This window comes from Giraffa tippelskirchi, chromosome 7 (assembly GCF_054371585.1).
Source record: "Giraffa tippelskirchi isolate mGirTip1 chromosome 7, T2T-mGirTip1v1.2.pri, whole genome shotgun sequence".
NCBI classification, from domain to species: domain Eukaryota; kingdom Metazoa; phylum Chordata; class Mammalia; order Artiodactyla; family Giraffidae; genus Giraffa; species Giraffa tippelskirchi.
Window position 1 is genome coordinate 151,901,640 of NC_137281.1, and position 25,519 is coordinate 151,927,158.

The 25,519-nt window shown below is 37.8% G+C and overlaps 1 protein-coding gene across 35 annotated transcripts in view; it reads right to left on the reverse strand.

The window, feature by feature from the left end:
* The window catches only part of CEP128 (centrosomal protein 128), a 459,693-nt gene that overhangs the window by 301,890 nt on the left and 132,284 nt on the right, over positions 1-25,519 (reverse strand). The window lies entirely within an intron of this gene.

Consider the following 25,519-nt stretch of genomic DNA (forward strand, 5'->3'; position numbering starts at 1 on the left):
CCATGAGATTTCCCAGGCAAGAATACTGGAGTGGGTTGCCACTTCCTTCTCCAGGGGATCTTCCCCACCCAGGAGGGAACCAGTTTCTCCTGCACTGGCAGGCAGACTCTTCACCAACTGAGCCACCAGGGGAGCCACCTCCCCAAAGCAGAAGTTGGTCAATAACACACTTGGAACTTACACTAAATCATCATGATTCAAATGTATTTTTAATCTGAGAAGAGTGAGCAAACACTGATTTTTAACTTCAAAAATGAGAGTACATTTATATAACATTTTATACAAACAAAAGAATGTTATCCTCCTCAAAGTTAAGACACTCTTGTAAAGCTCTGGAAGCCAGTGAGAAGTTCAGAAGAAATAAGTGCCTACAATGTATCTCATAAGCTGCTCCTTCTGAGCTTTTAGTTTCAAATACCTGTGGTTACAGAAGTAACATGAAAAGGTCATATGTTCAAGTAAGATTGGGTTCAGGAAGCTAAAATGACTGTGAGCTGGACAAACAATAAAATATCACCTACATTGTACTGAAGCACCTATAAACAGACTGGAAACATTTAAAAAACTCCTCTAACAGTAGATTATCAGTTCCAGATTCAGCATCCCTCAACTGTGGCTCAAATCAAGTTAAATATAATTTCTCTCATGATTAAAGTCATGATTTGACATTATGGCAACAACATATAAATAATGCCTCGAAAACAAGAGGTTTGCATTTGCTCTGTTTGCTAAATCCAATGCAGCTTGGAAGAGATGAGTCACTCCTTTTTCCACCCAAACAAAACAGTAAATTGAGAACTGTGCACTTGTTTGTGTGGAAAATTCTAAAATGAGATCAGAAAATCCTAGTGATGGTGGTTTCCCCTTTTGCCCTTATCTAAAAGTTTTACCACTATGCCAGAAGTCAACTTTATTAAACAAGCAGTATTCAAGTGGTTTCTACATCAACAGAGAGATCCCATTTTTCCTCCCACAACAAAGACCTGGGAGAGTAGTTATACTTCTGATATGTTAGGCACATAGTTTTTAAAAAGGTTAATAAGATCTGGCTTCAACACCAAAGATGGTAATCTAACTGAGGAGATATTCACACTAACAACTAAATTACAACAGTGGATACTACAAGGTGCTAAAATATGATGGAGAGTTATTTGAACGGGTCTATATTCTACAGTGTGACTGGGGAGGGTCTCTCTTAGGTGGTGACATAAGAGTTGAGATCTGTACCAGTCGAAGTTCGATGCATGAGACAGGGTGCTCAGGGCCAGTGCAGTGGGACAACCCTGAGGGAGGGGATGGGGAGGGAGAGGGAAGGGGGTTCAGGATGGGGGACACATGTGCACCCATGGCTGATTCATGTCAGTGTATGGCAAAAACCAGTACAATATCATAAAGCAATTAGCCTCCAATTAAAATAAATTAATTAATTTTTAAAAAGTTGCGATCTAAATGAGACAGAGTCAGCAATAATAATAACAACAACGACTACAACTAAGGTTTATTGAGCAGTTAAGTTGTGCAAGGGATAGCGCAAATGCTTTATATGAATTACTTCACTCAATCCCACCACAAAGCTAAAGTAAGGCACTCTTACTATCTTGATTTGAGTGACAGTCAACCACCACTTAGAACTTGCCCAAGATCACCATACCTAACAAGCGAGGGCACAGAATTCAGACTCAGACAGTCTGAGTCCAGAGCCCATGTTTTCAACTCTTTACTAAGCTTTCAGATTTCCAGATGGACCCTAACTCCACGTGTCTACAGTCACTCACTCCTGTAGACCTATCCTAGTGTTTCTTTTTTCAGAACCGTCACCTTTGAAGCAAGAGTATATCCAACCTCCTCCCCCCACCCCCCCATTATCTCCTCCTCTGGCTTTATCTACCCACCTGCCCAATTCCCTTTTCTCCTAATACATCTGCTCTTCATTGCCAAGAGGAGTGATAGTTGCTCAGTCATGCCTGACTCTTTGCAACCCCACGGACTGTAGCCTGCCAGGCGCCTCTGTTTATGGAGTTCTCCAGGCAAGAATACTGGAGTGGGTTGCCATTTCCTTCTCCAAGGGATCTTCCCGACCCAGGGATCCTGCATTGCAGGAGAGCCTTTACCATCTGAGCCACCAGGGAAGTCTACTATTAAGAGACATTTCTAAGTATAAAGACAGGTCAACTTAAAAAGTACCAGCAGATACATGCTTGACTTTATCTTATAATCTATAAACAATACATTAGAATATGTAATTAATCCATACACCTTTTCCAAAGGAATACCCAAGACAGAAGTAGCAATAAAGTTATAAATGATAGTCATCAATCAGATGAAATAATTTAGATGAAGCTTTTCTATCTCGAAGAGATGGGGACTGGGCAAGTGGTCAGGAAGGAAATACAATGTGCTTTTAACTTTGTATGAAAAATAATGTTCAGTTCTACATTGCTGAACATAGTCCTGTTTTTGTCAAATAAATCCTCTACTTCAAGTTACTGTCCAAATGCTTTATTAAAACTCCATTTCTGAGGAGATGCCAAGAGGATGCCAAAAGGAGATGATATTCCTTTTACTGGCTTTAGATCCAGGCTCTTTAACCTAACTTACTTATTTCGCTTTAGCCACTCTCTTGCTTACATCTCAAACTCCTTTAAAACCTATTCATCTACCGAACTTAAATAGCAAAACCAACATCTCTGTAGGACCTAAAAAAAATCTATTTCCCATATCAGGTTACTGAGTCCTCCAAGAAAAATCACAAATGAGTATCAGGGGATGTGATGAGAGACTGAAAGCCATCCTCAGCACCCAGAAATTCTTCAGCCATGCCCTTAACCAATCCAGCATGTTCTCTCTGAACCTACCAGCTTTTTCACTCACTGTAGCATATATAATAATCTACCTCTCCCCTAAAAAATAACATTGGGGCTATTAGGCAAGACACCCCCCAGATTTCCTACATGTACCATCCTGAATCTTCACAGTGGTTAAGGAAAAGGGACCTTTCTTCTTGGGACAAATCAGCCTACCTTGGTTACTTCCTTCCACATTCATCAAGGACTTCACTACACCAGTTATGCCTTCCCTTTTCCTACTATATCATTCTTCTCTACTATTTTCATCTTTAAAAAAAAAAAAAAAAAACTAACTAATTTTTTAAGTGAAACAAACAAAACCTTTGTCAATCTGACATGATCTTCTAACCAGTATCCTGTCCTCTTCCTGTTAAAAACTCCTGCAAAGAGCAGCCCACACTTGATGCCCTACAATCTTATTTCCAATCCACTTCTCAGTTCACTGGCTCTGGTTTCCAGCCTGACCACACAATTAAAATAACTCTCATCAAGATCCCCAAAGATAACCTAAAGCCAAATACAGTAGGCTCTATAAATCTTTCCTAACATCCTTGTTGCATGTGACACTGCCAATCACTTCTTATTCCTACATCTCTTCTTCCTTGACTTTCATAATACACTCCTCACTAGTTCTCCTTTTTCTTTCATAATCTCCTTTCCTGGGTCTCTTCAACTATTTGGCTTTTAAATAGAGATAACTGTACAGGGTTCTAGTATTAAGCATCATTCTGTCTATAAAATTTCTTTAGTGGTAAATAAGTATGTAGGTAAACAGAGATCTAAGTGATTCCTAATTCAGAACCAGACTGATTTTAACTCCAGATTTTTAAATATCTAGTTGCATAATGACTCTCTACACTTGATAATCCCACAGGCATCTTAATTTTAGCACATCAAAAAAGAGAATTCACTGGATGCCCAACTCCGAATCAAAAGACAGTCCTATTAAAATAGCAGTAAATCTCCACTGAGGGAGGATAAAAATGGAGCTGGACTTGGGTATTTAAACACAGTGAGAGAGTCAGAAATAGCTGCTGTAAGAAAAGAGAAAATGAACAAGAGAGAAATGTTTAAAAGCTGACAAACAGAAGTAAGGTTACAATTAGATTATCTCAAATTTACAAAGGACCCAAGAGTAGATGAAATTCTTCAAATTTCTCCAGCAACTCTTTTGAATCCAGAATTAAAATAAATCCAGCATTAGTTATCCTCTGTTAATTACAGAGCAACAAGAATAGGCACAGGATTAATAAATGCAAGCCCAGGGCTTACCAAAATTAATTCCTTCTGTTCTCACATTTTAAAACTGCGGACTTTCATATTAACAGATACCAGACAATAATTCACTTTGAAGAATATGTGAAAACATCGTGGCACTGACTGGATATGTGAGTGTAAGTGAACAGAAAAGGGGTGGTTCTTATTATAAACAGGGTGGTTATCATTCTTGATGGGAAGGTAAGTTTCAGTGTGAACAGGATGAACACAGCCTTCAACTGCCCTGAGTCTGGAAACTGTTGCTACTGCTTTGCTCCTGTCAACCTGACTGCATCATGCTTCAGGTAAAACTTACCAGAGAATTCCTTCCTATGCTCATTCCTCATTCCTTGGTGGAGTCTACTCAGTCACTTTTTTGACATTCTCTTTAATCTATCTTCCTTGAAAAACCAATCAGAATCATCTAATTATAATAAACATTTCTCCCTTATCAATCAAAAGATTATTCTATAGAACCCTCAAAACAATTCCTCCCATAAACACACACAGAGAGCACACACGAAGCATACACGTACCTCATTAACGCAGGGATAAATGCTATCACGGTAGGCACATACAGTAAACATTAGTACCCTCCTATGTACTGTGTGAAACATTAAATGGAAAGCAATTTTATTATTTATTCCATTATGATGATTTTCAATTCCAACAATACCATCATACATTCCTGGAAGCATCTTCTACCCTGAAGAACTTTTTTATATTTAAACTATGTAAAATTATCTCAGCTACTAAACCAGATCATTAAACTTTATAACAATTAACCCATTATTTATTTTCCACTATATAAGTACTATCAAAGATAAGAACAAACCAAAGTAACAGAAACATACTTTTTACCAAGAATTCCTTCCAGCTGGAGGGGAGGGAAAAACTTGAGAATCCTATAGGGAACCTTTCAGAGTCTGTGGATGCACCTGATAATTAAACTAACATAAGACAGATTCACGGGAGAAAAGAATATGAATTTTATTTAATACTTTAATGTACACATAGGAGCCATCACAGGAAAAAAGAAGACCCAAAGAAGTGGTTAGGACTGAGAGCTTATATACTTGTTAATAAAGAATTTATGGAGACGACAAGATAAAAGAAAAGGGATTTAATAATGGAAAAGTGACTAGGAAATCTATGGGGAAAATGAATGGAAAATAAGAGGACTGATGCTGAAGCTCCAGTACTTTGGCCACCTAGTGCGAAGACAGGAGAAGGGGACGACAGAGTATGAGATGATTGGATGGCATCACCAACTCAGTGGACATGAGCTTGAGCAAACTCCAGGAAATACAGGACAGGGAAGCCTGGCGTGCTGCAGTCCATTGGATTGCAAGGAGTTGGACACAACTGAGCCACTGAACGACAAGGGTTTTTTTAGGTTTGTTTGTACAGATCCATTTTGGCATCAACTCCCAGTTTTCCTTGATGAGAATGCTCTTCTTTTCCTGGTACAGGGAGGGCACCTTCCTCGTGAGAAATACTGACTTATTTTTAGGTACAATGAGGAGGCACAGACCCCTTTTCTGCACCTACTGGTTCTCAAGCGCCCTCAGCTGAATAAAATCAATACACCAACATGGCATAATTTGGGGTAGCATGCTCTGATTTCCTTCAGGTTACATTACCAAAAAATTTACGAATGCTCCAATTTACTAAAACTTTGTCCATTTGAATGGATTTTTCTCTTGCCTTCTTCGGATGGGAAAATAAATTGATGGGTAGCTGTGTTAACAGTCTCAGCAGAATAGAAGCATACGGTTATACTTATGCTGAGATTTATTAAAGCGAGAAGACACAAGGCGAAATCGGCCAAGGGAAGAGGGCATGCAGGGCAGACCAGGAAACCAGGCGCGAGTCTCCAAGAGCCTCCTTCCAGGAGGTCACACGAGACGTGCTCAGTCCTTCCAGCCATGAATTCTGACACTCGTGAAGTGCTGTCTACCAGGGAAGCTCCTTAGAGACTCAGTGCCCAAAGGTTTAATGAGGGGCCGGTCACTTAGGTATCTGCCTCGTGTGTGTGCTCAGTCGATTCAATCATGTCCGACTTTTGGTGACCCCGTGGACTGTAGCCCACCAGGTTCCTCTGTCCATGAGGATTCTCCAGGCAAGAATACTGGAGAGGGTTGCCATGCCCTCCTCCAGGGGATCTTCCCAACCCAGGGATGGAATCCGTGTCTCTGATGTCTCCTGCATTTGCAGGCAGGTTCTTGGGTCTAGTATTGTATACCAAAATCTCAGACTCTTAGAAAGAAAGCAGGTGTTCAGCAGAAACCACATTCTGTTTGTACAAAACGTCCAGGCACAGTGAGCTACCCTTATTACTTAGGGAAGATTTCATATCAGTGTAGAGACATGATTATCACTCAAGTTCCTGGTTGCCAGAGAAACACCTACCTTGCAAGTAGACCCTCCTGAGGAAAGCTGCCTCAGGTCTACTAACTTAACTTCTCTCTTCCCATTAATAAAATGGCCAAAGGACAGACAGAAAGGAAAAAAGATAATAAGGCCCTAAATAAGTTCATAATTAAAAAACAATTAACTACACATAATACCTGTAAAATAATGCATATAGAAGATAGTAGGAAAAAACACTCTCCCTTTAAAATTGATTGGCTTTGGCTGCCACTGGCTCCCTTTTTAATAGCTGCAGTGGTTAAATTCTAAGAAAACTAGATAGCCCATTCATATGAATAAGGCATTAAAATACAAATTAGACAAAAAAAAGAGATATTCTATTAAAAATATAACATGGATAGGACCCACCATAAACTCCAGCTTTAACCGATCACACATCTAAGATCATAATTTTACATATTTTGATTATGAAAGGATATTTATTGCTTGAAATTACAAAAGTGGAAAAATTGGATATGGTAGGGGAATAATGGAGCAAATTTACAGAATTAAGAAAGCAGCTTTGTCTAGCATACAAAAATCTTTCCACCCACCTTCTTCCTATTTCTCATATTCATGAAGAATTGTTAAGCCTACATTTAAAACATTTTCCATGAAGGATTAGGGACAAAAAGTCCTACACCTATGGTGTAGGTGGTAACAATGATCATTTGTTCACTGATGTAACTAAAATACAGTTAAATACAATTTCTCCTCTACTCTTAATTGACAGTCAATACACACAAAAGATTGGGCACCTTAGTGAACATTTTAAAATGAAAACCTGGCTCCAAATAAACCAGGGTACAGTAAATGGGTGTTCAGTCACTCAGTCGTGTCCGACTCTTTGTGACCTTGTGGACCATAGCCCACTAGGCTCCTCTGTCCATGGGATTCTCCAGGCAAGAACACTGGAGTGGGTTACAGTGAATGGTATAAATTTAAAGTAAACATTTCCACATATAGTATTATGTGCTTCATGTGAAAACTTGTAACAGTAATGAAAAAACAGCTAGACTTAAAAGGCTCAAAAGTAACATCTACAGGGAGACAGTAGCATACCATGGAAAGCGCATGGCTAACAGACACCAGTTCAGATCCTAACTCTGCCAGTCTATGACCTTAGACGAATTGCTTACTGTCTGTCTGTGAACCTAAGTAACAAGTAAATTTATAAAATGGACTCAATAACATCTACAATACAGAAGAATGATGACCTACATGAGATCACTTAGATAAAGCATGTGGAAGAATCACTGGCACGTTTCAAGAAATCTTTTTATTACTATCTAGAAACAATGTTAGAATTAGAGAAGCAATCCAACACCTACATTTCAGAGATAAGGAAACTGAAGGCAGTGGAAGATAAAGTGATCGATCCAAGATAAGGAGGCGAGTTTTCAGCTGAGAAAGAACTAGCCATAGGGTCCCTACTATTCAAACTGATATTGATTCCACTTCACCATATTACTGGATAACAGCCACACAACCGTTTTCAATAGTTAAAGAAATTGCCATGTTCCTTCCTGAGACAGAAGGAAATCCTGAACAGGAACTATACAATCCCTGATGCATAGATGTTTCCAGAACTTTTTTTTGAAAGAGAGAGAACTACAGGATAAGCTGGGTTAAAACAGAACCAGGAAAAGTACTGAATGAGAAATACTGATTGGGGAAAACATGAGAGCCAGTGGTAAGCACCATGGTAGCTATAGAAATAGGAGTTAAGTCACTAAATTTAAGAGAACCTGTTCTGATCAGCAAGACCTTATAAAGAAGGAGATATAAAATAAGGACACAACAGGCGAACTAAAGTGTGAAGAAAAAAATGATCTGGTCACTGGTGGAAAGGAAATAAGCACCCGTGACCAACGACAGCACAGGCAAGAGCCACAGAATGAGCGAACCAGCAGAGGCTGCTCACAAAGAGTAACAGCTCAACCTCTCACCTGCCCACTTGTATCTCTCACAAGCATACTATCGCTAACAAACTCACTCTTTGCCTGCACCCCCCCAAAACAGTAATAGCTCAAGAGGGCTATAAACGATTGGAAAGTAAGTTGAGAAATCAGGTTTGGGGGGATGTTAAAATCCAGTTGGAGCTCTCAATAGTTTTTGAGCAAGGGAGTAACATGATCAGATATGTGCCTGAGAAAGAATAATCACCAAAGGACATTATCCTAACACTAGGATATTAAAATATTATAGCAACATTAAAAATAATTGAAGATCATCCTTTTGAAGCAGGAATGGACTTTGAGAACCAATTCTTCTCTCATCTGAGTTTAGTTTTAGGAACAAATTTGATGGAGCTGCTTTAAAATAGACAAGAACCAACTGTGGCATTTAAGAGACTAGAAAAGGAAAAGAAAAGAAAAACTACTTTTCAGACTTTCTAAAGAAAATACAGATATGTTTCCATTCAGTCCAATAAACACTTACTGCATTCAGCAACAACCAAGCTGCCAAGACACAAAAATGAATCATCAGCATGGCTCTATGTTTTACTACTCTAGATATCCATACAACCTAGTTGGGGAAACAGACATGTAACCATTACCTTGAATAAATGTGATATATGCAAGCAATTGTTTCTTCTCTATTTCAAATTTTGCCTCTCTTCCCTATTTGTGCTACCAAATATATACTTACATTTCACTTTTCAGTGTCTTTATCTGGTTATGTAATTGTTTCTAACACTAATTATTTGTCCAAAGGAAAGACCCCTGAACTAACAACATTAAGGAGCGACAAAGGCAATAAAAAGAAGGTGACTGAATGGCTGCTACTGAATGTAATAGACAGAGAAAGAGAGGGCAGCATGGGGAAGAGAGAGAAACAGACAGAAAACGATTGCTCCTGACAGCCGATCCCGAACTGAAACAATGACCAATGCCACTCAGGCAAAAGCGTGCCTAGCACTCCTGTCCTGTTTGCCTTTGATGCCTTCTATCAAGAAAGACATGTCCTTAACACTGGTGCTGATAGGGGAAACAGGGTTGAAAGGAGTATGAGTGAAAGTCGCTCAGTCGTGTCCGAATCTTTTGCAACCCCATGGACTATACAGTCCAAGGAACTCTCAAGGCCAGAATACTGGAGTGGTAGTCGTTCCCTTACTCCAAGGGATCTTCCCAACCCAAGATCGAACCCAGGTCTCCCACATTGCAGGTGGATTCTTTACCAGCTGAGCCACTAGGGAAGCCCAAGAATATTGGAGTGGGTAGCCTATCCCTTCTCCAGTGGATCTTCCCAACCCAGGAATTGAACCGGGGTCTCCCACATTGCAGGCAAATTCTTTACCAGCTGAGCTACCAGGGAATCCAGAAACAAGTGTGGAGAAGAGGAAAAAGATTAATAAGAGAATCTGACCACAAGACGCCTCTGACAAATATGCACAAATAAAGCCTTTCATAAGAATTCAAAATAATTTGTTTCTGTAATGTTTGAAAAAAAATTAGGGGCAAGCCAAATAGAAATATAATAACTTGTGAGGCTTGTGTTTACTAATAAAAAATACAACAGTTGTACATACACATACAAACCTTTTAATGTACTAGAGCAAACACATATACTATAAAATTACATGGTGTTTCTATTATACTCATTTTACCAAACACAAAGAATATTTAAAATTTTTAATTATTATAGAGATTAAGAGTTTTTACATCTTGGCACTGATGACAACTTCATTTTAAGCATAAAATACTTTGGTTTAAAAACCCTTGGTTGGAAACACAGTGCTTAATTATAGTATTTATCATTTAAAAACATGTAAACCACAACAGAATAATCTGTTTAATAATACAGCTTCTAGAAACCCAATAGAATAAAAGTAGGAAATATCTAAATGTATCAAATTGATACACTGAAGCAAAAATTATCTTTAAGGCATAAAGTTCAATTCATTACAAGGACAAAAACAGTGACAATAAAGCTAATAAACAGCAAATAAGTCACAAGTAGAAAATCATTTTGAAATAGAATTCAATTACTCATCTTTAATATGATAGTCTAAAATATGACTTCCTTAAAGCAGGGACAAGATGAAAACACTGATTGAAGAAAATAATAACATAGTACTCAAAAGGAGTGCAAACAGCCCAATGAGGAAGACGACAAGCTCAAGTACAGAAAAAATAAAATTTTAAATTTTTGTTTTACTGAAATTAAACTCTATTCCAGCATGTTGGAACATTTTCATTTCCATGTGACTGGTTAACTGCATTTATAAATGATTTAACTTTTTCTTGGGCTCCAAAAATCACTGTGGACAGTGACAGCCATGAAATTAAAAGACACTTGCTCCTTTGAAGAAAAGCTATGCTAAACCTAGACAACATATTAAAAAGCAGAGACATTACTTTGCCAACAAAGGTCCTTATAGTCAAAGCTATGGTTTTTCCAGTGGTCATGTATGGATGTGAGAGTTGTACTATAAAGAAAGCTGAGCGCTGAAGCATTGATGCTTTTGAACTGTGGTGCTGGAGAAGACTCTTGAGAGTCCCGTGGACTGCAAGGAGATCCAACCAGTCCATCCTAAAGGAAATGAGTCCTGAATATTCATATGAAGGACTGATGCTGAAGCTACAATACTTTGGCCACCTGATGTGAAGAGCCGACTCATTGAGAAAGACCCTGATGCTGTGAAAGATTGAAGGCAGGAGGAAACAGGGATGACAGAGGATGAGATTGTTGGATGGCATCACCCACTCAATGGACATGAGTTTGGACAAACTCCGAGAGATAGTGAGGGTCAGTGAAGCCTAGTGTGCTGCAGTCCATGGGGTCACAAAGAGTCGGACACGACTGAGGGATTGAACAACAACACAACTAAACTAAAATGGACAGGAAGCTAAAAAAAAGGCCTTCAAAGAAATTACAGATTGAATATAACATTACATATTTGTAAATGTGTCATTAGACCTAAACAAGAACTCAACCTGCGTTTGCTGAGTCACAACAAGGCTAGGCTCAAAGGCTATGAAAGAAAAGAAGTGAAAGTCATGTTTCTCAACTAAGAGAAAAACCTGATTACTGCATTATTGTGTATGACCCGATAGCAGACAGCCCCTAGCACTGTTTCTACTATACTCCCCTAATTTCACGGAGGTTACAAAACCAAATGCTCAGTACTCCCTTGTGCCCAGTTCCAGGGCAAATTAGATGCAATGCAGAGAGACTTAGAATGTGGAAGAGAGGCAGCGACCATATACTTGCTAATGAGGCTTTTTGCTGCTGGCCAGCAAGGGTACATGCTATGTGTGCTCAGAGGCTCAGCAGTGGCCACCTCTTTGCAATCACATGGACTGTGGCCCAACAGGCTCTTCTGTCCAAGGGATTCTCCCAGCGAGAATACTTGAGTGGGGTGCCATTTCCTCCTTCAGGGGATCTTCCCAACCCAGGGACTGAACCTATGTCACTCACATCTCCTGCATTGGCAGGTGGATTCTTTACCACTAGTGCCACCTGGGCAAGGTCATGAAAGATTTTAAGTGTATTCTGTTCTGCAGTGAATCTCCCCCTTTGTGCTATCCATCCTTTCCCGGAAGCCGAGGCAGGCCCACATCTGTCAATATCATAGACAACTATTGTATAAAATACCTAAAGCAGTTCTATTTCCCACACTAAACTCTAACTGATATTATAAAGTTTTGCTTTTACTGAGTAAACAAAAGAATAGATTTAATAGGATTTCACCTGAATTTCTCAGACTCTCAATTAAGCCATGCCCCACTTACCTCTATTGGGAAATTAGCTTGACATATTCTTGCATGTCTTGATGAACTCATTCATTTCAGGATAATTTAGGTGTTTTATGAACTGATACTGAGAGGACAAGTAATCAATTTTCCACAGTCAGAAGATGTAAGGCAAGTCTCTTGGAATAAAAGAACTCAAATCAATCAAAACAAGTGTGGTAGCCCCAAATTACACTTACATGCAGCTAAATTAGGCCATCACTCACTGGGATCATACAATTTAAAACTTTTTTTAAAATCATGATAGGTTGAAAATAGAATGTACTGAGTCATTTTTTTTTAATTCAAGCAAAACACATATGAATAATCTTTAAAAAGATTATTTGATTGATTTGAATTCTCAATAAGGGACCAGCGATGTAAAATATCAGGGGCCATTGTCATAACCATGTCACAAACAGTCATCCTTTAAAAATACAACCTTCTGTCTTTTCTACCATACTAATTTTGACCACATATACTATTATCAGATTCTTTTCATTCAGTGAAACAGAGACACACAAAGGACATTAATTCCAAATAATAGGTTCCTCAGTCTTTCTCAGTGATTAAAAATAATTATTTCTCCACAAATCCTATGAGAACATATCTGCTTCATACAACTACAGTTTCCTTGTACTTTTTAATGAAACATGATACTAAGCTTAAGCAAAGTACTGAAAATAATGTTCAATTAATTAAATACATTCATCTCTTTGTGAAGAAATAAAATATTAACTTCTGTTTCATTAGCAGTGATGTTCACTACATGGAACATTTTAAATATACATTTCTTCAGTGCTTAACCTAAAATACAAGGGGACACATAATTAACATCTAGGCCCCAGAAACACACACTAGAGGAATTCTGACCCTGGAACACACATCTCAAAGTACATTTGTGTTTTCTTAATTTTTTTCATACTCTATTGGACTGATAATTTTAACTCTGCAATTCTGGTGTTTAACTAAAGAATGCAGTCTGGGAAAAGAAGATTTGAATACAGATAGGATAAAACCATTCGGCTTTAGGCAGATTGGTATTTGGGACAACTCTTATTGGAGGTGGAGCAACCTGTGATTACACACTTGCTATGAAATACAACAGGCCAAAGTGGATATCAGAGAAAGGCATTCACCTGTGACTTAACCAATACTGATGTGGCAGCTGGAGAGGATGAAGATAAAGTACATATTTCAGCTAAAGAAATATGATTCCCAACGTCACATGACATACAGTGAAGAGGAGAAACTAAATATAACACTTAATTTTATTGTTCTACATCATTATAGAGCGTTCCAGTTTATTTGAAACAGATCAGATGCATTATCTTATACAAAACAATAACCTTGTGCAATTGGGAGAAATCAATTCTATTTTAGACAAGAGGAGAAAAGAGAAGCTAAGGAAAGCCAAACAAGATAAAAAAGGCCTAATTTCTTTAAATAAAGTAAATATCGTTTTGAACTAATGATCCCTTGAGATACCACCTCACACCCATTCAGGTGGCTACTATTTAAAAAAAACAGAAAACAAATGTCAGAGAAATTGGAAGACAGTGCACTGTTGGTGTGAATATAAAATGGTATAGTTGCCATGGTGAAAAGGACAGGGGTTCCTCAAAGATTAAACTCAGGATTAACATGTGATCCAGCAATTTCTCTCCTGGGTATGTACCCCAAACTGGAAGCAGATTTTGAAGAGATGCTTGGGCACCCATAGACATTATTTATAACCAAAATGTCAAAGCAACCCAATTACTCAACTGATATGTGGATAAGCAATATATCAACATAAAATGAATATTATTCAACCTTAAAAAGGGAGGACATTCTTCAATATGCTACAACACAGAAGAAACTTGAGGACATTACGTTGTGTGAAATAGTCACAAAAAGACAAATGCCATATGACTACACTTACATGAGGTATGTAATCCTATCAAATATAATGGTCATTATCAGAGTTGAGGGGAGGGGGAAATGGATAGTAACTGGTTAATGGGTGTAGAGTTTCAGTGGGGGTGGGGATTGAGATGGTTGCACAACCTGAAAATATTTAGTGCCACTGAACTGTACACTGAAAAATGGGTAAGATGAAAAGTTTTCTGTTATGTGTATTTTATCACAAAAAAGGAAAAATAATAATAATCTCCTTTTGAAGTATGGGAGACATAGAGAGGAATGGCTCTGAGGGATGTTTCTATTATCAGCCCCTCAGTAAAGTCCCAAACCACAATCTTTCCCTCATACAGCCAGACCATATTCAGGCAATCAAAGTAAAATCAGTATGATTACTGTATCAATGAGAATTCAAGATAGGACTCTGAACCCAATTTCACACCATCTAGTGAAATTGAAAGTCACTCAGTCATATCCGACTCTTTATGACCCCATGGACTATACGGTCTGTGGAATTCTCTAGGCCAGAATACTGGAGTGGGTAGCCTTTCCCTTCTCCAGGGGATGGTCCCAACCCAGGGATCGAACCCAGGTCTCCCATATTGCAGGCGGATTCTTTACCAGCTGAGCCACAAGGGAAGCCCAAGAATACTGGAGTGGGTAGCCTATCCCTTCTCCAGGGGATTTTCCCGATACAAGAATCGAACCGAGCGGGGTCTCCTGCATTCCAGGCAGATTCTTTACCAACTAAGCTATCAGGGAAGCCCCTACACCATCTAATTACACCTTAAATCACACTGGGTCATAGAGAAAGCAAGAGAATTTCAGAAAAACATCCACTTCTGCTTCACTGACTACTCAAAAGCCTTTGCCTGTATGGATCACAACAAACTGTGGAAAATTCTTAAAAAGAGATGGACTACCAGACCACCTTACTTGTCTTCTGAGAAAACTGTATGTGAGTCAAGAAACAACACTTAAGAGCCTTACAAGGAATAACTGACTGGTTCAAAATTGGGAAAGGAGTACAACAAGGCTGTATATTGTCACCCTGTTTATTTAACTCCTATGAAGAGTAAATCATTTGAAATTCTGGGCTGGATGAATCACAAGCTGGAATCAAGATTCCTGGTAGAAATACAAACAACCTCAGATATGCAGATGGTATCACTCTAACGGCAGAAAGTGAAGAGGAACTAAAGAGCCTCTTGATGAATGTGAAAAAAGAGAGTGAAAAAGTTGGCTTAAAACTCAACATTCAAAAAATGAAGATCATGGCATCTAGTCCTATCACTTCATGGTAAACAGAAGGGGAAAAAGTAGAAACAGTGACAGATTTTATTTTCTTGGGCTCCAAAACCACTGTAGACGGGGTCTGGAGCCATGAAATTAAAAGATACTTGCTCCTTGGAAGGAAAGCTATAAAAAACTTAGTGTGTGTGTGCTAAGTCACTTCAGTCGTGTCCAACTCTTTGCGACCCCATGGACTATAGCCCACCAGCCTCCTCTGTCCATGGATTCTCCAGGCAAGAACACTGGAGTGGGCTGCCATGCCCTTCTCCAATAAAAAACTTAGACAACATATTAAAAAGCAAAGCCATCACTTTGCTGACAAAGGTCCATATACTCAAGGCTATGGCTTTTCCAAGAGTCATGTACAGATGTGAGAGCTGGACCATAAAGAAGGCTGAGCGCTGAAGAGTTGATGCTTTTGAATCATGGTGCTCAAGAAGACTCTTGAGAGTCCCTTGGACTGCAAAGAGATCACACCAGTCAATCCTAAAAGAAACCAACTCTGAATATTCATTGGAAGGACTGATGCTGAAGCTCCAATACTTTGGCCACCTGATTCAAAAAGCTGACTCATTGGAAAAGACCCTGATGCTGGGAAACACTGAAGGCAAAAGGAGAAGAGGGTGACAGAGGATGAGATGGTTACATCACAGACTCAATGCACATGAATTTGAGCAAAGTCTCGGAGATTCTGAAGGACACAGAAGCCTGGTATCCTGCAGTCCATGGGGTCGCAAATAGTCGGACACAACTTAGCCACTGAACAACAACAAAAAATCACATTGCCACATGTTAATTCCCACCAATATTTAAATTATAATTTAGTAAAATTAAAAATGAAAATGAAAAATTTAGTCACATTAACCACATTTCATGTTCCCAACAGGTACATACAGCTAACCTGTGCTGTGTCTTAATTGAAATATATCATTTGTTAATGTTAGTCATTTACCTACAATATGCTGGATATATGTCCTGTAAATACTTCCTTTCAGTGTGACTTGCTTTTTTCATTTTGCTAATGTTACCAAATGTGAAGCAGAAATTTTGAATTGTCAAAATCAAATTTATATGTTTTTGTCATTTATGATTTATGCTTTTGGTGTCCTCGTAAGAAATCTTTGTTTAGCCAATGTTGTGAAGATTTTCTTTTATGTTTTCTTTAAAAAGTAATTAATTTTTTAAAAAATTGTTTTCACTTTCTTTCCCTGTATTAACTATATATGTCTTCTTTCCACTCTAGCTGCATTTGAGGCTTTCTCTTTTACTTTGGTTTTACTAATTTTACTATGACATGTCTAGTTATGATCTTCATTGTATTTGCCCTGTTTGGAATTCTTACCACTTCTTAATTGTATGAACTGATGTCTTTTCAAATTTGCTTCTGTCCCTTTTCTGCTTTTAAGACTCCAATTACATATTATTAGAACTTCACTATGTCCCATGTATCTTTCATAAGCATTTCCGTATTTTCCATCATTTTGTCTCTCTGTGACTTAGAGTGGTTTTTTTTTCCTAATTGGTACACAATTTCTATCAAGGAGCAAGACTTTCCAAATTGCAATGTAAGGAGGTTAGCAGACCCTATTCTCAACAAAACCATTGGTTAACTGGCAAAAATTATTTTAAAAAATAAGAAACATTTAAAGCATCTGGAAATTGTCCTAAGAGCAGAGAGCAAATTTAATTGATTTAAGAAAATCAATTAAATCTTGGTAAGAACAATTAGAGGCTGTGGCATCTAAGTCACAATCTATTTAATATATTAATAGTATTGAATATACCATTCCCCAGCTCACTGTGAATGAAGCAACACTCCAGGCAAGTATAGCTGAGAAGACAGAACTTCCCCCATGCCCAGCTCCCAATCTAAGGCTACAGATTCACCCACAGAGGGGTAGGAATCTAGATCAGAAGTGCTAACCCAAGAAGATACGGCCAAATGAAAAGTCTCCTTTCCCCAACCAGCTCCCACTTGTAAGGCAAAAGGTAGGTCTATACTGCCCCTGCCCAAGTTCATGCAATATAGTAAAGGGCCCATAACCAAAGGGGGAGATTCAGATCAGAGACTACCATCCCAATCCCAACCCAGCACCACACTTCAAACGCTGGAGCACCACTCCAAAGGGAAGCAAATTATAGTCCCTGAATTCAGCTCCAGGGCAGTGATGCAGAGGTAAAGGTCATATGACCAGGGAGCTCAACAGTTCTGTTCTGCTGTTTGTAACAGAGCATAAGAAAATTCATTACGAGGGATGATGTCAAAAACAATGGCCATCTTGGGGGTGAGTATTTAAGAGGCTGGTAGTTTCCATAATACTAGTAGGAACAAGACAACAGATCATATAGAAGTTTAACAGACAGACTCAGGTAATAAGATAGCTATAGAGAGCCCTCTTGGGATCAGAGAATATCCCAAAGACTGGTTGGTACCCACACCCTACCCTGCAAAGAGCCCCATCTTTAACTGAATCAGATTGCGGAGCAATTTTTACCACAGGACACTATCCAAAATAATAAAATAAAATAAAAATCTGCTAGCAATTAGTGGAGAGGCTAAAAGCTAAGAGAGATAACAAAGCCAGCCTAGCCAGCGTTTAATGGGAAGGGCAGGGAATCAGACAATCAAAGACTGCCAGTGAAAACAATAATCATCCTTGGTGGTGGTCATAGACACTGTGCATATATCCAAGGCAGCACCCTCTGACAAATGAATCATTGGCTTCACACTGAAGCAAAAATAGGTTTCACTAAACTATTCCAGCCATTTCACTAAACTAATAAAAAAAGCAAACAACAACAAACCCAAGAAAGTGGGGAATGAATTAGTACCCAGAATTAACACAATATATTTTCTTAAAGGCCCTATTTCAATAAAAATTATAAGGTTCAAAAAGAAATAGGAAGGTGTAACCTTCATAAAGGAAAAAACGTAGACAATAAAAAAATGTCTTTGAAGGGGTCCAGATGTTGAACTTAATCGACAAAGATTTAAAATCAACTACTAGAAATGTGTTTCAAGAACTAAAGGAGATCATTAAAAAAAAAAAAAAAAGAAGAAGAAGCATATGAAGAAAATATCTCATTAAGTAGAGAAAACCACTAAAAAAGGATAGAAATTATTTTTACCAATAGAAGTTCTGGAATTGCAACGTTCCGTAAGTAAAATGAAAAATTCACTTAAAAGGCTCAATAGCAGATTTGAGTTGGCAGAAGAAAGGATCTGAGAACATAAGATAAATCAACAGAATATGAAATGTGAGGGGGACGAAAAGAATAAAAATGAATAAAACCTGAGAGAAATGTGGGGTCCCAAAATACATATAACAAAAATACCAAAAGGAAGAAGGAGGGAAAGAAAGGAATGGAAAAATACAAGAAGAAATAATGGCTGAAAGCTTGAAATTTAAAAAGCATTGATCTGTATTTCCAAAAGCATGATGAACCCCAAGTAGAATAAAAACAAATGGATCCATATCTAAACATATAGTCAAATGCTGAAAGACAAAGAAAATGAGAAAATCTTAAAAGCAGTAAGAGAAACATTACTCATCATGTATGAGGGAACCCCAAAAGATTAACAGTTGATTTCTCATGACAAACAATGCAAAACACCAATGAGATGACATATTCAAAGTGCTGCAAGATAGTGTCAGGGACTTTCCTGACTGTCCAGTGCTTAGAACTTGCCACTTTCACTGCCAGGGCCCAGGTTTGATCTCTGGTTGGGGAGCTAAGATCCCACAAGCTGCACGATGCAGCCAAAAAAAAAAAAGTCAACTGAAATCCTACATCCAGCAAAATTCTTTTAAAAATGAGGTTAAAGACATTCTCAGGCAAACAAAAACTGAGAGAATTTGTTGCTAGTAGATCAGTCTTACAAGAAACACTAAAGGAAGGCTTTCATGCTTTGATGATTAACAGCAATTGATGTTTAATAGCATCAATAAAATTGATGTTTATTAAATAAAATTTAATAAAATTGATGTTTAATAGCAATTCTAATACACACGTATGCAAAAAAGTACAAGTGGAACCCTGTGACTCTACCACCATAGTCATAGATGACTGGACCAAGAAATTAATTCTAAACTCAAGACAGCCATCTAGAGTTGACAAGTTTTTCAGTTTTGGAATAAAGAGTCTCAATAATGACACAGTGTAGTTACATATATGAAATTTGTTTTCTGCATGAAGTCTAGCAGGGCAATTATCAAAATAATTTCTTGCCTCCCTTACATTAAACCCCTTCCTGAGTGTATCTCAGTTTCTTATAACCTAGAAGGGATAAACAAGTATAAATGAAGAATATGACATAAGAATGAAAATACTAAATCTGTAAAACTATGAAACCATTGTTTCAGATTTTTCATCACCAAATACCAATTTCTATTTGAAGCTATTTCTGCTGTTTTGTCTTTCCATGATCGCTTGCATTGACACATATTGTTCTGTCCTTGGAGAGCAGGAGCCATTCTGGTGCAGTAGGGATGGAGGAGTCTGATGCCCACTTCCAAAGTTTCAAGGCCCCAACCACACACCCCTGTTCCCCATAGTAATCCTGACAGTGATTCTGCCCATCCATGCTGAAGAGGTCTGGTTCTTCTAGCAAACTGACATTTCAGTACAAAATGTGAGTTCAATGATTATGCTTTTACTGAGGGCAATGTTGATTTCATTTGTGGACACCAGATTCTAGCACCAGACCCAATACTTAACAGGCCCTTAATCAAAATTTATTGAATGCAAGATTGCATAAGCTGTATTTCTCCCTGACAATTAGAAAACAAATTAAAAAAAAAAAAAAACAACAGAACACAAAACCAGCATACCATTAATACAAATCCTAAGTTGGTGATGGACAGGGAGGCCTAGCGTGCTGAGTTCATGGGGTCGCAGAGAGTCAGACACAACTGAGCGACTGAACTGAACTGAAGCATACATATGGATAGAGGCCTCATAAAATTCTTTAGAGTAATAAGGAAAAAGTGTGCACGATCTTGTGTTAAACTCTATCTACCCATCCAGCTCTTAATTTAGTTACATTTCAATTCTCAGATTTCCAGTGATTCTTCTCATGTCCTATTCTCTCTTAAAATTAAATATCATAAAACCTAATTTCTTAACATATTAATTACCATTGATTAAAGCTGATTAATATCTGAATAGTCTACATTCCTGTTTCTATTTTTCTTCCTCTTACTAAATAGTATGATTCTGTTTCCTGATTTGCCTGCTAAGTTTTGATCAAAGGCTAGATATTATATGACAAATTATTGACATAATATGTGGGCTCTGAATGATCACAGCTTCTTCCCTCAAAGATTTACAGTTGACCCTTGAACACCACAGGGGCTTAATTCAAGTATAACCTATAGCTGGCCCTCCGTATCCATAGTTTCTTACCATGGATTCAACCAACTACAGAGCATGTAGTACCTAAATATTTAATACTGAAAAATATCCATATATAATGCAATTCAAGCTCATGTTATTCAAGAGTCAACTGTACTTTTGTGTAAATGGACAGTTAGGATAGGGACAGCCAAAACCAAAGCAGATTCAAAGTTATGTTACAGTTTCTGTGACTGTTGGTGCATTTTCAGTTCATCCAGAGCCCTGGCGTTCAGCCTTTTGGGTATCCCAATTGAAAGTGCAAGATGTTTATTGCATGTTTTATAGAAAACATGAACTGTTTTTCAATCAGAATTGCGAAAAGTTTGCTTTATTTATAATCTTCTTTAAGGTAGAGCAAATAGTCTAACATTTTATCATATGGGTTCCCCCAGAATATAAAAACTGCATAATATAAACACATATTTCACACAAGTGAAATACTAGAAACTAGATGCATTTAACACATTTGAAAAAACTTGTGAACATTAACCTTCATGTTAGCCAAGTATAACTATTAAAAACTAAAAGGAAGTTTCCTTAGTGCATATGAATAATTTAGTTTAATTTTCTTACAAAGATAATTTACACTATTTGAACATTTCCAAGAGTATAATGAATTTGTTGACTTTTCATGGTTTGAGGCTCAGTACAATTTCATTTCCATTTGTAGAAATTTGCCTGAAAACAAGCACCTAAAAAATAATTTAATTTTCCACTTAAAATGATATGCTATCAAATTAAAATCACTCTAATGATAAGGTAACTATAAGGAATACAGGAATAAATACACATTTAAAATTTGCTTATGATAAAGTCTACTATCCCCCCTTTAGTGGCATTTGTGGTAATCAGGAAATAAAGAACCATCAATTACTGAGATGTGAAGATATTACCTCATTTGTCTCATATCACCCATTTTTCTAAAGCAAGTACTTCAATAATTATTCCTGGTAATTTATAATTGCTTTAAATATTAAATCTACATCCAGCTAACCTAAGTTTTCAGTACAGCATTCTTTTGTGAGGAATGTAAACTTCTTCCTCTCTCACCACCACCCCATGCGTGCACACACACACAGGAGCACACACACTATATACAAAGAACCACAAAGGCCTACACAGTCAGTTGGTATGTAGAACATGATGCAGAAGATCATGACCTTGGAAAACTCAGAACTTGAACATTTTCATTCCTAAATGTTTTCTTTATTTACCACATTCAGATGATGTGTGTGTATGTGAGTGAGTGAGTGTGTGTGTGTGTGTGTGTACATGTGACCGCTCAGTCTCTTCAGTCGTGTCCAACTCTGCAATCCTATGGCCTGTAGCCCACCAGGCTCCTCTGTCAAGGAATTCTCCAGACAAGAATATTAGAGTGGGTGGCCATATCCTCCTCCAGCGAATCTTCCCAACCCAGGGATTGAACCCATGTCTCCTGCATTGCAGGCATATTCTTTATCCACTGAGCCATGTGGAAAGCCCATTCAAATGATAATTATGATAAATATTAATGATAGTTTAAAAAAATTAAAATATTCAGTTTTTCTACTTTCTAGCTTTGTGGAAATACTCTTTGCAACTCAAAGTTACAGAAAACAGAAAAACTGTCTTTCTTCAAGCTCCTAAAATTCCTATATTTTCATACAGATAAAATCTCAGAATTAAGCTAAATTTTGCAGGAACTGTAAAGCTTTATTTAGCCTTAGAGTTTTTACATACCACATCTCTGTCAATAATCATCTTTTTTAAGAACCTGGGATATGGTGCATCTATGATCTTAACAACTGTCCTAATGTGAGAATTGTCTGATTAATACTACAGGCAGACTTCATCTCTACCAGATTCCATGATTTTAGCCTCTCATCTATAAGTTTTGCTGCCAATATTTTTCTTTAAAATCTAACTTGGATATTAAAAATTACTTACTGCTCAGATAATACCTTATTTTACAATAGGCACTTGGATAAGGAAAAAATTATTAAGACTAAAAAAAAAAAGAATAGGAAATTACAGACAGGGTTATTAAGATGTCTAAGACCAGAGGTCTCTAAAAAGAATTTAAAAGTAGTATTGAAGTGGTCATTATTGTATAGCAAAGTGGCCAGCTTTATATAAAAAATGCAACGATCAAAAGAGTTTACTCAAAAGCATGCAAAAAAGGAACAATCTTCCTTCTGTTTCTACTGTACTAATCATAAAAAAGTTGTTATTGATTGTCATTTATTTTCCACTATCTTCTCTCTTTTTAAAAGTGACTACTGGCATTATAGTCTCAAGTTTCTGCTAATGAATAATCATGTCAGTTGTCACTCAATTATCACTTTCAAAACTTCATCTAAATTATGTACAGAGCCTTGTTTTTTTTTCTTTGAAGTTCTTCCTTGAATTTAAAAGTCAAATTTTTTTTTCAAGAAGAGTAAGTTGACAGAAGATGGAGGCTGAGATTAAATCAGGAGGAATCATTGATCAAGGATGCTTGGAATTCTTATGAATACAAATAGCCTATCAAGGTTAATGAGTTCAACTCAAGTTTAGAAGAAGAGAGATATCCCACTTAGTATTTTCTATGCATGCAGAGATTTGAGGTCTTAGGTGGAATTTGAAAGGTAAATTATGCAAACACAAATGTACCTTTCATTTAGGTTTTTCAAAAGCTATTCTCAATTGTTTTTCCCCAGTGTAGAACAACTGCTTAAAATATATATTCTGGACCAACAAAATCTAATGCAATTAGTGAAAAAGAGCAAAGGTCCCCTTAAATACTGACAACTCTTTTGAAATGAATGTGCTTTTAAGGAATGACTCGACAACAAATGCCAGCTTTGAAAAATAACCATAAAATTTTTCTACAGTATACTCTTTCAGTCAACAAATATTAACTGAGTCCCTAAATGCAAAGTAAAGTTGGCATTAGGAAGCATCATGATGAACAAAGCTAGTGGAGGTGACGGAATTCCAGTTGAGCTATTTCAAATCCTAAAAGATGATGCTGTGAAAGTGCTGCACTCAATATGTCAGCAAATCTGGAAAACTGAGCAGTGGCCACAGGACTGGAAAATGTCAGTTTTCATTCCAATCCCAAAGAAAGCCACTGCCAAAGAAAGTTCAAAGTACCACACAATTGCACTCATCTCACACACTAGCAAAGTAATGCTCAAAATTCTCCACGCCAGGCTTCAGCAACACGTGAACCATGAACTTTCAGATTCTCAAGCTGGATTTAGAAAAGGCAGAGGAACCAGAGATCAACTTGCCAACACCTGTTGTATCACTGAAAAAGCAAGAGAGTTCCAGAAAAAACATCCACTTCTGCTTTATTGACTATGTCAAAGCCTTGACTGTGTGGATCACAACAAACTGTGGAAAATTCTTCAAGAGATGGGATTACCAGACCACCTGACTCACCTCCTGAGAAATCTGTATGCAGGTCAAGAAGCAACAGTTAGAACTGGACATGGAACAACAGACTGGTTCCAAATCGGGAAAGTAGTACGTCAAGGTTGTATATTGTCACCCTGCTTATTTAACTTATATGCAGAGTACATCATGAGAAACGCTGGGCTAGATGAAGCACAAGCTGGAATCAAGATTGCTGGGAGAAATATCAATAACCTCAGATATGCAGATGACACCACTCTTATGGCAGAAAGAGAAGAAGAACTAAAGAGCCTCTTGATGAAAGTGAAAGAGGAGAGTGAAAATGCTGGCTTAAAACTCAACATTCAGAAAACTAAGATCATGGGATCTGGTCCCATCACTTCATGGCAAATAGATGAGGAAACAGTGGAAACAGTGAGAGATTTAATTTTGGGGGGCTCCAAAATCACTGCAGATGGTGACTTCACCCATGAAATTAAAGACGCTTGCTCCTTGGAAGAAAAGCTATAACCAACCTAGACAGCATATTAAAAAGCAGAGACATTACTTTGCCAACAAAGATCCATCCAGTCAAGGCTATGGTTTTTCCAGTGGTCATGTATGGATGTGAAAGTTGGACTATAAAGAAAGCTGAGCACCAAAGAATTGATGCTTTTGAACTGTGGTGTTGGAGAAGACTCCTGAGAGTACCTTGGACAGCAAGGAGTTCCAATCAGTCCATCCTAAAAGAAATCAGTCCTGAATATTCATTGGAAGGACTGATGCTGAAGCTGAAACTCCAATGCTTTGGCCACCTGACACGAAGAATTGACTCATCTGAAAAGACCCTGATTCTGGGAAAGATTGAAGGCGAGAGGAGAAGGAGATGACAGAGGATGAGATGCTTGGATGGCATCACCGACTCAATGGACATGAGTTTGAGTAACCTCCGGGAGTTGGTGAAGGACAGGGAGGCCTGGCGTGCTGCCGTCCATGGGGTTGCAAAGAGTCGAACACGACTGAGCGACTGAAGTGAACTGAACTAAAAAGAGTGAGACACTGTTGGAAGGGGACATAAAAGGATATTGAGGTAAGACCTGATTCTTACCCCATACTTGTTTATGATTTGAAAAGGGATCTAAGTCTTTAATTCATAAGTGGCTCCCAGAAAGCCACAGTTTGAATTATAACATCAATGCATACTGGTAAATGACGCAGAGCAAAATCTGTACACAGAAGTATATCAAAAGAAAATGTGAACAGGAGGATAAGCATCAGAGTGGAAGCAGAGGAGAAGATTGTTAGAAAGACAAAAGA